This window comes from Pleurodeles waltl, chromosome 4_2 (assembly GCF_031143425.1).
Source record: "Pleurodeles waltl isolate 20211129_DDA chromosome 4_2, aPleWal1.hap1.20221129, whole genome shotgun sequence".
Classification (NCBI taxonomy): domain Eukaryota; kingdom Metazoa; phylum Chordata; class Amphibia; order Caudata; family Salamandridae; genus Pleurodeles; species Pleurodeles waltl.
Genome location: NC_090443.1, coordinates 84,963,642 through 84,978,083, shown reverse-complemented (window position 1 = coordinate 84,978,083; position 14,442 = coordinate 84,963,642). Strand labels below are relative to the sequence as shown.

Here is a 14,442-nt window from a genome sequence, read left to right as displayed (position 1 = left end):
AACAACCTCTCATAATAGGCATGTATCGACTCCTTGACTTCCTGAGCCGTTCGATCAATCCTTTGACAATCAATATTCTTAGGCGAAACTCTTGTTTTCAGAATCTCAATCACCTTATGATAATACTTCATCACATCAGGAGACGGCACACCTGTGCTTCTATCCCTTGCTGGTTCCTCAGTAGGCCAATCTACGCTCCTTTTGCACTTAATCCACAAATCAGCTGGAACTATGATCTCAAAGAGAGTATTCAGGTCTTCCCAAAGACACTTCGCAAGCTTCACAAACCTGTCTGTCTGCTGATATCACTCTGTTGGTTTCTCCCTCAGCCTGGGGAAATCATTTGTAAATGACAGAATATCACCTGTAGTCCATGGTACATGGACAAGAACCCCTCCAGCAGTCTCTCTCATTGGTAACATCTTTACCGTACTTGTATCTGGTAATGTTTTAGCTGACTGCTCTATGCAATCACTCTTCCTTTTGTCTCTTTTCTTCGCCCATCTGCCTTCCCACTTCTCTAAGGCTCCTCAAACTTGTGCACTTTGCAGTATCTCCTTGAGGTGCACTTTCATTCCAGTAGACCTCATGTGTTCAAAATCCTTTGGCTCAAAATCTAATTTGTAACTTCTCTTCAAATGTTTGGTATTCTCTAAATCCATACTGTACTTGTCTGCCAAATTTGCCAACCTCTGGTGCACCTTGCTCACTTCTCTAGTTATCTTTGGGCACAAGTACCTCAATTCTGCTTCCGTGTATGACTCTAGCCTGTTCACATCCATGCGCCCTTCAACAAGTTCATTGGCTTCAATACCCAACCTCACATGGTTCAGGTACTCCTCATCCTTCTGCTCTCCCTGCTGCTACAGGAGCAGTCTGTGGAGTATTAAGCTTGTCTAACCAGTCGGTCAGCTGTTGTGCTGTTAAACCTTGCAATGAGATATTCCCAGCTTGCACTAAAGGTGTCTGTGGTACAATCGCATTCGAGATCTGCGGTGTCAGCAGTCTTGAGTATGACTTTCTCATGGCATCTGGAGGAGCCCCAATCGGACTGAAATCTAACAAGGACATAGATCCTTCAGATGTCGGTTCCACTGGAATCGTCCCTTGGGAGCTTCCTAGGAACCCTCCTCTTGTCGTATCTTGTGTCATTACCACTTGATCGCATACTCTAGGCTTCGCCTGCGCATACAATGGTACTGGTGGACCAACTGTGATAGGCAAAGAGATGGCATCTGGTGTCTGTCTGTTTCCCAAAACCTGTGGAATGCTAACTCCCATATTCTGGCTCATCACTGGTGTCATGTCTGACTGCGATCCTGTGACCGAAGTATATCTCGGGATCATTTGCGGCTGCACCTGGGGCAGTAAAAGTGGAGTTGGTTCAGTCTGAATCAACTTTGGTCTCGCATATACCGGCTCTGTCGGCACCATCAGATTAGTGGCAGTCTCTAAAATGTGTACATCAGGGTAAAGCCTCTGAACCTGTAGCAGTTGCAACTGAGGTTGCAAAACCTGGGGGGTGGGCATGCCAAAACTACTCTGCATCGGGACGTGTGTTGAGACAGGACTAACCTGTGTCGGATTCATTGCCGCCTTCTCTTGTATCGAACCTGTAGGGCATGCACTGGTACTCGGGCCATTTTCGTCTGCCATATATGGTGGTGGACGATCATTTAGTAACTGATTAAGGAATTCATCATCGTCTGAGTCCTCTGTCCCTATCGAGGACTTTCTAGCTTCTTTGTCTCTGGAAGGACTTTTGTCAGTCTTACGAGTAGCTTTCCTATCTTTGCCTTCACCCTCTTGGGCTATCGCTGGAAACAGCTTAACCCCATCTAATGTCTCTCTTCTCCAAACTTTCTGTACACAATCCCATCTTACCTCCGCTAGTGTCTTTTCTGCTCTCCTCATTCTCCTCTCAAATTTCTGTTGCTGTTGCTGTCTTGCCATTAGCTCCCAGATTGCTAACGCTTCAAACTGTGCTGGTATCGGGGGTGGCTTCAGATCATATAGCACCATCCGCATATTTTCCAAAATCCTCAAATTGAACATCCCATTTACAGGAAACACTAGGCTCCTACTTTTCTCTGTCGCTTTGCACCATTGCTTTAGCCAAAGACATGGCGCGACACCCTTTTCCTCCATTACAATATAAGCCGGTGTACCCTTGAGCAGTGTAACCTCCCCTACACTCATGGTAATATATACGTCTCCCCTCAAAGCGCTCTTTAAAGCCTTGAAAAATTTTATCTTTACACTTTTTATTTTTGTTCACAATCAGATCAGGAAGTGACTTTAATTCCCAGAATTCTCTTCGCCTACCTTCTCAACCAATTGCTTCTCACGGACGGCTGCCAATCCGTGCGCGACCCTTTTCACTAAACAACCTATCCCAGCGCGGCTCCAATGACGTCACAATCACACACACTGCGGCTGACAAAGTCTTGCGGCTTGTCTTCCCACTCTCGATTCACACAAAACTAATGCAATATATTGCGAGCACCAACCAAAATAAAACTCAAATTTGCTGGTTTACTACAGGAAGGGTAACACAATCGCTTCAGAACTTTACAGAGATTTCGCTTAGCCTCAGCCGCTACTCTCTCCTTCTCAGATCCCACACTCGCAAGCAAAATTTGACCCGCAAATTCTACTCTCGACTTGTCAATGGATTACTGTTCTAGTGCACTTTAGAACTCACCAAATCTCCATCGAAGTTTTCATTCACTCACTTTGACTCAAACTCAACTCGTCGACTTGACTATCGACCTATTAAACCGCATAAATTACAACATAAACCAAGTGTCTCATACACTTATCAATATACTCCGGAGTCTTAGACCACGCAGGGTCCGTACATCATCAACAACCACGTGGACAATTTTGAGCACAAAGCTCCACACTCACGTGAAGTTCATCGACTTCCCTACTCCCATACTGCGGGGTACGCCCACTCCTACTAAAAGATCATCATCTGGCCTAAAATTCTCACAAACCTTACAATTCACCTGCGATATGAATAAGCTGTGCAAGCGCAAAACCTACTTCATTCACACTATCACTAGAACGGCGAGAACATACTCATATCCCTTCAGCAAGCTCCGAGATACCGAAAAAGTCATTTGGTACTTAGGGACATCCCTCCAAATTGCATCATTGAAAAAGACAAAAAACCCACAAAACCCAATTTATTCGGTACACCTTGCCTACCACCAAACCCTCCGTACCAGGACCTCAAAGGACCAACCCCATCAATCTCTACCAAAACTGTTGATCTTTCGTACCGGGGCCCCAAAGGGCCAAACCATCCGTACTGCTACAAAAACTTTTAATTATCACACCCCGTGATCCTTCGTACTGGGGCCCCAAAGGGCCAAACCATCACCTCTGCTACCAAAACTGTTAGTGCGTCAGAGCCTCAATAAGTAAATTTACAAGGAGATGTGTCTAGGTCGACAAACCTTTGGACCGCGTTTGGAGACTTCCCAGTACAAAATATTTTCTTACATCATCAAACAACAATATCAATAAATAATCAATAATGACATCACTAATCAATGAACAATCAATAAGAATCGGAAATTGAACACACCATGACCTTTCAGTCATGAAGAACCACACCAGTTTAATTGAGTGTCAGGATATCTATTTCCCTATTGGTTACAATCTGATATCATGTCTATTAATCTCAATAGCAATAAACTCATCGGAAAACGCTACCGATTAACAATCAGAGCACAACTTAATCAATGCATAGACTATATTCATTCAATATTTAGGCACATCATTAATCTGAATCAATTTAGCAGTGTCTCATTAGTACATGAATCAACAAAGCAAGATCTCAATCAATTGTCCATTTGCACAAGGTATTAGTGAACACCTTTACTAACCTCAAATTAGCATGTTGGGCTTCATGCAAAACATTTAGTGAACACGAATTTAGAAAACATCTAAACTAAGGCCTCTATCAAAATAGCAGTTGGTACCCAGAAAGAAAAGGCAAACAGACAATCACAATTTTCATCGGATAGTTACCAATCCAATGGATCAGCAAGCAGCGTCAGTCTTCGTCCTCAGGACATCAGTCGATTCACCATCAGCAGAGATAAGACGGGGCAAAGTCTTTAGCATTAAGGCAAAGCAAAGCCTCTTTCAAGACGCATAAGATAGCATAGCTAGGGAATGATCACTTCCCTCGGATAGAGGAGAAGTTAGCATCAGGCAAGAATGGGGTAGAAGATGAGAACTCAGGAGAGTAGACAAAAGTGTCCGGAAAAGTGGCTCGGGTGGAACAGGGAAATGGCAGAATGGAAGTGGTTTCTTCCTGGGTCATGCGGTTAAGTCAAAACTGTCTAACTATTCCCTAATTCCTCATTGGATAAAGTTTGGTGCATCATTATCTCTGTCCAATAATTTGGTAAGCACCTTGCTAGAATTTTCCACAGTTCACAGTTCCCATATCACGGATTGGTCCATGTTATTGACGTCTTCAGCGGTTGGAAATGTCAGGTAGAAAATGTTACACTTTGCGCTCCAGTCAGTGTCTTCATTGTCTTCTCCTAGAAGAGTTAACCTTGCACCTGTTACGAATTACACTGTTGCATCTAGCAAGAACATCGCCTTGAGCAAGCCGGTTCTCATGAGAAAGAATTTACTACGGCTACACACATATAGCTCCTGAAAAAGTACAACTTCGTGTCCTTCAGGAAAAACAGCACACTACACGTTAGAAAATGCAATTCAATATGAGGCCAGGCAGCTACGCCCAAGCCCTTGCTAAGTTAAAGCCCTTTTGTTTATTGACGCAAATTCTTAACACATAACCCTAATTATGATATACTAATACAAATTCAAACATTATTGCATACTAATTCAGAATTAACAAGCCTTTTCATTAGTCTTCGTATACATTGGTAACCACTCCCCGTGGGCACATTTCAAAAGTGTGCGTCATTTTCTATGTTAACACATTTTCTACGCAGTTTCATCACACAATATATTGCAAGTTTTTGTATTAATATTGCTTTTGAAGGACACACTCCAACACCTCTCAATGCCCATCAGCCATCTTTCCACACTGCCCACCATAGGCAGCTTTTGTTTATTTCCCAAAAGTACTGTCTCCTCTTGAATGACCAGGAGTACCTAACTTCTCACACGTCACTGCCTATTATTCCATCTTCTAATACATGGGTGCTCGCAAACATTTTCCCAGGGGCCAAAAAGTTTGGTCTGTGACGTGCCTGGGGGTCCCATTGATGCCAGGGCGGTGGCGGTTCGGGTGGGGTGTCTAGGGGGATTGGTGGCAAGGTAGGTGTAGGGGAAACAAAGGATAAACATCTAGTGGGTGAAATAAACAATGGGAAACCAGAAAACCTGGAATTAATCCTGGCTTACCCACTTTTCCAAATTTTGTGATCCTAGGCAATTGTTTAGTGTCACTTTCCCTCCTTTTTCTGCATTATCACATTTAAGATGACCTCGAAATACATAATTCATGGTGTGCGCTGCACACAACCTGCTTCCATGTTTGATTTAATAAACTATAATGTTGTTTATGCATGATAGGAACCCACCCATAAAGTGCACATACCAAGTGACTTGCCTCTTTAATTTACTATTGGTGGTGTTCTTAGGGTAAGGGAAATAATTAATGTTTCCAAATTTATGTTTAAAAACTATCACTTTAAAATGAATACATCTCAATGCACTGATAAAATAAATTGTACGAAGGCGAAAAGGTTCTGCATGTTAACTAAATCCACTTAATTAATTTTGAAGAGACTGTCTTAGTTTTACACTTATGCTTCAAGATGTCTTTAAAAATGAAGGCGTTTCTAAAGTTAATTGCAGGAGTCCCTAGTTACTTCCTTTCTTTAACACCAATTAAGTTTGAAGTAAATGCTTTTATGTGTATTTGTGGGTATTTAATATTTTTGTTAGTGTGGAGTCGAGCAAACAGCTGCCTAGTGCTCCTGTTGCCCCAGGGTCCGCATGCAAAGGTCAGAGGGGCCGCATGAGGCCCATGGGACATACTTTGAGTGTCCCTATTCGAATACTTCATGCCATTGCAGGTTTTTAACACTACCAACCAGTGACAGCTCCTCACACTTCACCTAGAGTATGTCTCTCACTACACAATATCAACTTTTGTTACTGCTCACCAGCTCTAGTTCATCATACTGCCATGTTAGTACCAGCTTCTTATACCGCCACAAGTAAAAGCTTCTAACACTTCCCAAAAGTACCCCCTGCTTTCATTGACCAACAGGGCCAGTCTTATCACAATGCCCACCAGTGGGTCTCAAACTAGTTTAGCCCCCTGAGATGCAGTTTAGACTTCATGCTCATCAATTTGTGGCCACTCCACTGCACCTGGCCATTTAATGTTTAAAACAGTAAATACAATGAAATTAATTTTTAATCAACTCCATTGACTATCTCACTGCTTAAAAATAATTAAAATATAATTCATAAATAATTTACCAATAGCAACAAAAAATAAAGGTATAGTAATTCACTCTTTGAGTGCAGAGGCCAGTGGTAACTGAAGACAGAAATTACTGACCGAAGCCTGCGTCGTTAATGACTGGTTTGAAACATTTCTTCATCTCAGTAGTGGTGGGCAATCGAAGGTTGGGAGCCGAACACCAAGGCTGTGTAGTCTTGTTTCAACCTCATGCCTCTTTCATCCACCACCTGACACTCCCTACCTCTTGATCTCACTCTTGCAGGTTTCTTCTCTCTCCCTCCCTTTGTAATATTCTTCGTCTTTCATTTCCTCCTTCTTTCCCCCTTTTGTGTTTTTCTCTCACTTGCTCTAGGTGAAAGTCTGATGAGGAAAAACAAGTGCCAGTTCCCAAAAATCAGTGCTGGAGGGGCCCAGCTTCAGCCTCTGGCTCAAACAAAGCACTGATTGTGTGGTGCACAATTCTAGCATGAACAGTAAAACCACTCGGTGCTCGAGAGTGAAATGATCAATACATCCCTCACCCAGTTTCAATAATCACAAGTGCTGGTGCAATGCAGTGTTTGCCACATAAAACAAATTATTGGGCCACTTCTGCGAGTCGTGATTGTACATTTATCATAAAGCTACTTGGCTGCCCCATGAGTTCTTAATTGTATAGCGTGTCCCAAAATGTATTTGTTGTTCTCCTCTGCCCACTTCCACCTCTCCTAATGCCCTGCACATCCTGTTCCATTCTTGTCTAGCCATGCACCACTGTTTTATCCTTGTTTGGCTCTCCCCACTCCCATTTAAACCATTAACACACGTTTGAAAAAATAAGATTTTAGACATTCAGAAAATATATATTAATTTAGCTTGCTTGTTTTGGGGAAAACTAAATTGCCTGCAATGTTGATAATATGTGTATTTTACATTGTTAAAAAATAGTATTTTCTTATTCAAAAACATGTCTCTGCCTAACACCAGAATAAATTTACACAATGTGTTTAATATTAATGTATTGTATTCCATTGTAGCATTTGTGTAGGTCATTCCACCCCTATGTGAGGTGCTGAAGCACGGATATAAAGCCACACCCCAAACGGTGTGTTGTTGGAAAGGTGTTTTTTTTTGGAGCCTATGTGACAAATGTTTCAGTGTCGTCCATGATGACCACTGAGATGTAATTATCGTTTTATTTGATGCAGCTCTTGGCGATGTGATGGTCACGGTAAGTGGGAGACAGACATATAAATTATATTTGTAATAGGAACTAATACACATAGGCACAAATACAGTGCCAGCCTAACCTTAGGGGCAGCGAAATGCTGTGTACATATGCACCAGAAATGGAGGTTAATCAGAGAAGGCCCAATAATAGTTATGGCAACATATGTCAGACAGAGATGCTGTAAAATGACTAAAGGGATGCCAAAAGGGCAAAAATGGGAATAAGGCTGACAAGTGCCTGGGTGAAGAGGAAGGCACACTCTAGTAAGGCTATGTTCAGACCCCAGACAGAATGGTGCCCAGCACTTGCAAATGAGATGAATCGCTTGGTATGTTACTTCCCCACCCTGTATTGTGATACCCCTCCCCTCCCAGCTGCATGTGAGCCCAAGACTCTACTATAGACACTTGCTCATCCTTATTTAAATAAGGAGGCAGTCTCCTGACCTTCTAGAATTTCCTCCCAGACAACTTCTACTTTCATTATTAGTAATGAATGGCATTTCAATGTTGAAAGCAGACTTACCCTGCTTCCATTGTCTCAGGCAAGACAGCAGATTGGCACAGGTTTGATTTTTTTTCTCATATTGTTTAATCTTGACCTAGATCTTCTCTGACCTCTGAGTCTTGTAAAACACCTTCTGCATACATCTCCATAAGTTAACTTTCCTTCCTCTCTGCTCTGTTTGATCCCCTCCCCACCCCTTAACTCTGCTCTTACCTCTAGTCAAGAGACCTTTGATCAGAAACAGTAGTAGCTAATGAGTGTAATTTCCTGTCCTAGACAAGTACTAATTCAACCTCTCCAATTGCCTGTGTGTTGATTGTGTTCTAGATACTGCACCTCAAGGCTCCCCAGGGAGAGCAGAGCCTTTGTCTGTCTTGTTTGTTCATCTAAGAGTCCGGGCATGGGCCCTGTAGACACAATAAAGGGAAAATTCAAACTACCACTCACAATTATAAGGGCGACCACAATGTCTCAAGCTAGCCTTGTTGATTACAGGGCTCTTTGTCCAATTCTGTGACCCTACTCATGCTGACATCATTGGCATTAAACAATGAAGGTAAGCTGAGCCCCCGCCTGTCAGGGAACATCAACCCCCTTACCACTTTAAGGTTGCTCACAGTCTCTCTAGCAAGTCCTGCTGATTCCTGGTGATGATAATCATATTATTTTTTATCATGAGCATAATACCCATTTGTGCTCTTTGAGAGCTTTTAAAATGCACTTGATATTATTATTGCCATATGTTCAGTAACACAAAGTTGTGCCTGCAGTCATTAAACAGATTGCAGTGTTTTTTAAACCTATGTTTTATGAGAATGACGGCCTATCCTTAAATTTGTTTCCATGATACATGTGAATTACATTATTGCTGCTCATTACAGTGTTCACCCAGTGAGAAGCATAAAAAACAGTATTGTATAATACACAGCATCATTTATTTATTTAGTTAATGGCTCAATCAGTCAGTCAATCACAGCATTTGTAAAACTCAACACTATCACCCCTAAGAGTATCTGGGCGCTGAGGGTGCTGTGTCTCAGTCGAAAAGCCTCATCTTGAATCTCCTTCTGAAGTTTGCCAGAGAGGGAGCTGTTCGGAGGCAGAGGGGCAGGCTGTTTCAGGATTTGCCCGCTAAGTAGGAGAAGGAGCGGCCTCCACTGCGGCTGCAATAGATGCAAGGTTTAGCGAGCATAGTTGTCTTGCTGGGACGTAGAAGCTGAGTTGATGGTTAATGCAGAATGGCCCTAGGTTGTGGGAAGCCTTGTATGCAAGTGTGAGCATTTTGAATTGGCATCTCTTCTGGACGGGAAGCCAGTGGAAGTTCCCGAGGTGTGAGGTGATGCTTGACCACTTGGGGAGGTTGAGAATGACTCTGGCTGTGGTGGTCTGTAGAGTGTGGAGTCTTTTAAGTAGCTGGAAGGACACTCTGAAATAGAAAGCGTTGCAATAGTCGAGGCAGCTGGTGACCAGGGTGTGAATGACTATCTTTCTGCTGTCAGTAGGGATCCATTTGATGATTCGGCAGAGCATACGGAGGATGTAGAAGCAGAAGGAGGCGACTGCGTTAACTTGTCAATTCATGGATAGTTGTCAGTTGAAGATGATGCTGAGGTTCCATGCGTGGTTTGATGGAGAGGCCATAGGTCCAAGTTCTGCTGGCCACCAGCTGTGATCCGATACAGAGGTGTTCTGCCCGAAGACCAAGACTTCCATTTTGTCGGTGTTTAGTTTGAGGTAGTTGTTTTTCATCCATGTTGCTGCGATCTACATGGCGAAGCTGAAGTTGGCTTTGGCGTTGTGGGGTTCTTCAGTGAGAGCGAGGGTTAATTGAGTGTAGTCGGCGTAGGAGACTATACTCAGGTAGTAGGATCTGACAATGTCTGCAAGGGGCCATGTAAATGTTGAACAGGGAGGAAGGCGGATGCTCTGTGCACAGCCTAAGGGGAGAGAGGCAACCCACTTAAGGGCATTTAATTGAATGGCTATATTGTGGAGTCTGTTGAGGAGAGTGTAGTTGGAGACTGTATCGAACGCTGCGGAGAGGCCCAGAAGGATCAGAGCTGCCAACTCTCCCTGGTCGAGGAGAGTTCTGGTGTCATCCGTGGTGGCGATCAGTGCAGTCTCCGTGCTGTGGTTGGCCTGGAATCCTGATTGTGAGTAGTCAGTGAGCTGTTGGTTGATGACTTTCTCAAGCACTTTGGCAGGGAAGGGGAGCAGGGAGATCAGTCTGTAGTTTTTGAGGTCACTGGGGTCGTCAGAGGGTTTCTTTAGGAGGGGTCTGACCTCTGCGTGCTTCCATTTGTCTGGGAAGGCAGCTGTGTAGATGGAAGTGTAGAGTATGCAGGTTATTTTTGTGCTAACAGTGTTGGCTTTGAGGTTGAAAATCCGGTGGGGACAGGGGTTGGTGGGTGCCCTGAGTGGATGGATGACATGATGGCTGCAGTGGTCTGTGGAACTAATCTGAGAGGGCGTCACAGAGTTCCTGGGATGGGTGGGTGGTGGTCTCTGTGGCTGTTGGGTTAGAGATTTCCTTAGTTCTGAAGAGCTTTTTGTGTGGTTAGCTGTGGTGTCGATGCAGGCAGTGATTGCTGCTCTTGCCTTGATTTGGTGGTGGTAGTTGTTGAGGGATGCTTTGTTGGTGGCTCAGTCGGAGGGGTCCTTGGTCACACGCCATTGTTTCTCAAGTTGGTGGCAGTCACATTTGGCATTTCTGAGCTCTGGTGTGTACCATCTTGTCGGCTTGGAGGTGTTGGTGGTTTTAGCTAGTTTCAGCGCAGTGGATTTGGTGATCCAGGTGGTGAAGTTTTGGACAACCTGGTTGATGTCGAGGTCTGCCATAGGCGCGAGTTGTGTGGCGCCTAAGGCCTGTGCCCATAGGGTCTCAGTTACCTTGCCCCAGCTTCAGTGGGAGGTGCTGAGGTGCTTGGAGGTGGCATGCTGGGAATTGGAGATAGTAAAGTGGACGATAGCGTGGTCGGTCTAGGTGAATTCAGTCCTGTGGGTGAAATTGATTCTGTCACTAGAATTGAAAATGGCATCCAGTATGTGTCTGACTTTTGTGTGTGGGTTTGGTGACCAGTTGGGTGAGACCGATGTTGCTGATGTTCTTTATGTGGGAAGTGGAGTTGGTGTCACTGGGGTCGTTAAGGTGGAAATTTAGATTGCCTAGTAGGGCATAGTGGAGGGAGTTGATGGTGAGGAGGGCAATCCGGTTGGTGATGGCGTTGCAGTCGGATGGGTGTGGTCCCTGGGGTCTTTAAGCGAGGGTGCTTTGCATCATGGTGTTGGCATCAGTCTGGAGTTGGTATTTGAGGTGTTGCATGACTGGGGCCGGATCTTCGCTGGTGATGGTGCATTGGATGGTTTCCTTGAAGATGAAGGTTGTAGATGCCCCCACCATCTTTATGGTGCGGTCTCAGTGTATCATCTTGTAGCCATCAAAGGTGGTCATGGCAATGTCAGGGTTTGAGGAGGATGTTAGCTGTGTTTCGGTGATGAAGGCGACGTCCGGGTCGTGGGTGGTGATGGTGTCCCAGATGTCCGTGGCATGTTTGCTTAAGTAGCGGGCTATTAGCAGGATGCACTGGAGTGGTGCTTGGTTGTTCATAGTCGTGTGTGGGTACAGTGCGGACTTTAGTGTGCACATTTGGGCCCTCGTTGCAGGAGAAGGTTGCAGTGTAGGCAGTTGAAGGGACCTTGGGTTGAGCGTGTGAAGGCCGTAAAGCAGCTGTTGATGTGGTGTCCGACGTTCAGGGCATGGTGCTCCTTGGTGGTGTAGTGGTGGGGGTGGGAGGACCAGGGGTCCTGGCGCTGGGCCCAGTCCAGGTGCCAATGGGTACAGATGGGCTTGACTTTGGCACGCCTTTGGCGCGCCGGCGGTGCAGCCACTCTGCAGCCTCCATTATATGTCCTGGGAGTTGGAAGAAGCCAGCTTTGCTGGCTCAGTTCAGGAAGGACCTCAAGACATGGCTCTTTGACTGATCTGCTCCCTCCTTCTGCACCTTGAGACCCCCTGGGCAATAAGTCGCACTTTACAAATATTTGACTGAATGATTGGGGTGAAAGGCGGGAGGGCGGGCCTAGCAGTGATGCTAAGGAGGCATCGGCAATGGTGTCAGCAGACACAGTCATGCTCAGAAATGCAGTCGGAGCTGTCGCAATCAGGCTCAGGAATGTGGGCAGAGCTGCAGCAATCAGGCTCAGGAATGTGGATGGAGCTGTCGTAATCAGGCTCGGGAATGCGGGCGGAGCTGTCAGCGGCAGCTAGGAGTGCTGTGGGCTTGCTGGGGAGCTGTAACTGACCCATTGGTTAGTGTACATTGTGGTCCAGTAATGGCATTGTTGTATTCTGTGACATTTCTAAAGCATCGTACACAGCCTTTGTTTTTTTTTTACATGTCATTATCTAAGGGGGGAACTGAGCATTTCAGGAGTATGAGTTTTGGTGTACATTGTATGTTGCACATCAGAAATCGCAAATATACAGGCTTTCTCAGTTCCGTATTTGCTGAAACATAACAGACCTTTTACAGTGTTTGCCCCCAAAATTTATTTTTATGTTGTTATTTTTATGTACCACATTCACTTGCCATGTAGCTATTCCTTGGTTTGCATGGTCCTAAGCTGCACTCTTTGCCCAACCTACAGTGTCAAAATACCCTTCGAACAACCCAGTGTTAATAGCATGAGTAAGTCCTTATGCTCATAATCGACCTTTTTGATACAGCACATTTCTGGATCACAGGATCACTCATATATGAGTTAGTCCAGTAAACATACATGCTTTAAACATTGGGTTGCTCAAAGGGTATTTAGAGTCTGTATTTAAGAAGCATTCTGTTCCTGACACAAGGGTTTTTTGGTGGCTGCTTCATCCTCCTGGAAGCACTGACTGGGACTAAGCTCGAGAAGGGTACGCAAGGGTTTGCGCCCTTTTACACTTGGCCACCTCCCTTTAGTGTGCCCAACCTGCTTTGGCTGTGTACCGCTTAGGTGGTCACAAGGCGTGTCTGGCCATTTATTGAGCTTAAAATAATATCTGTCGAATGTCATACACATTCAACAACCAGCATCAACGTTATTAGTGAATGAAACTTTATTTGCCCCCCCCATTTATCTTTGTTTCCCCACCATTAATAGATCTGCTCAAAATTTAACATAACCAACAGACAGCTAAACTTTATAAACATATGCCAAAATGTATGTGGGTTCCTGAAGTGGTGCCAATTTTAATAGCAGATATACACTTCTTTGCCCCCCACCAACCAACTGAAATCTGCCACACCAATGGGCAGGCATGAAAGAAAACCAAAAGTAGTGTAAACATGCTAAGTCTGCCAAATTTCCAGTAGATTCATAAAACAGTGCCAACGTTATTAATAAGTTAAACAACTGTTGACAATCCTTCTATTACTCCTCCCCTCTTTTCCACCCCTTTGTACTGCATAAAATTTTATATACTTGCACTGAGTGTACTTTGTTAACGGCCTGCCTCATTTGATGCAGATTCCTCAAATAGCACCAGGAGTGTGAGCAAATAACATATGACACTGCCTTTAACTTTGCTACCGCTGAATGATGGTATTGCACAAAACCTGACATACCAATAGAAAACGAATCCTTTTCAGATTCCAGTACCACAAGTAATTTCAGCATACGAAGTGCCTGTCTAATTTTATGCTTATTCCTTAACAAGTGCCAAAGTTAAAAGCAAATCAAGAACTTGGCGTTTGAACTGACAAGATATACAAAAGTGTTAAACCTTTCAAGCACACTCAGTACCTTTTTAAATACTATTCTTTCATAAATACTGAATAGATGTACACCAAACCAACACAAGGACACTTTCTGAGTAAAGTTCTACATTCATGCCAGCTTGATGTGAATCAGTTAACTGGTTTTCGTTGCTGGTGTGAGCAAAGTTTCCTATCAGAGCTAAACTTACAATTGCATTGTTTTTACCCCCCTCTTAGATATTTACCCCACATGGGAAGCTAACTATGTTAAGAGAGTGCCAAATGTAGTGCAGATCCCTTGATTGGGGCCAAAGTTATGAGCAAATGAGAAAATACCTTCTCAGTTGAAGTGCAGCTGAACCATAACGACAGAGTAGTGGCTGCCATTGTGTAATATATTATCTTAATTAACAATTGAATATGTCTGATCATAATATTTGACAAACTTATTATAATAAGTAAATGATTTATTATATTGCAAACCTTTCCTTTAGTATTATAATACTTGTTTT

At 44.0% G+C, this 14,442-nt stretch overlaps 1 protein-coding gene across 2 annotated transcripts in view; it reads left to right on the top strand.

The window, feature by feature from the left end:
• Window positions 1-14,442, top strand: part of STAC3 (SH3 and cysteine rich domain 3) — a 163,056-nt gene that overhangs the window by 125,726 nt on the left and 22,888 nt on the right. The gene's annotated exons all lie outside the window — the stretch shown is intronic.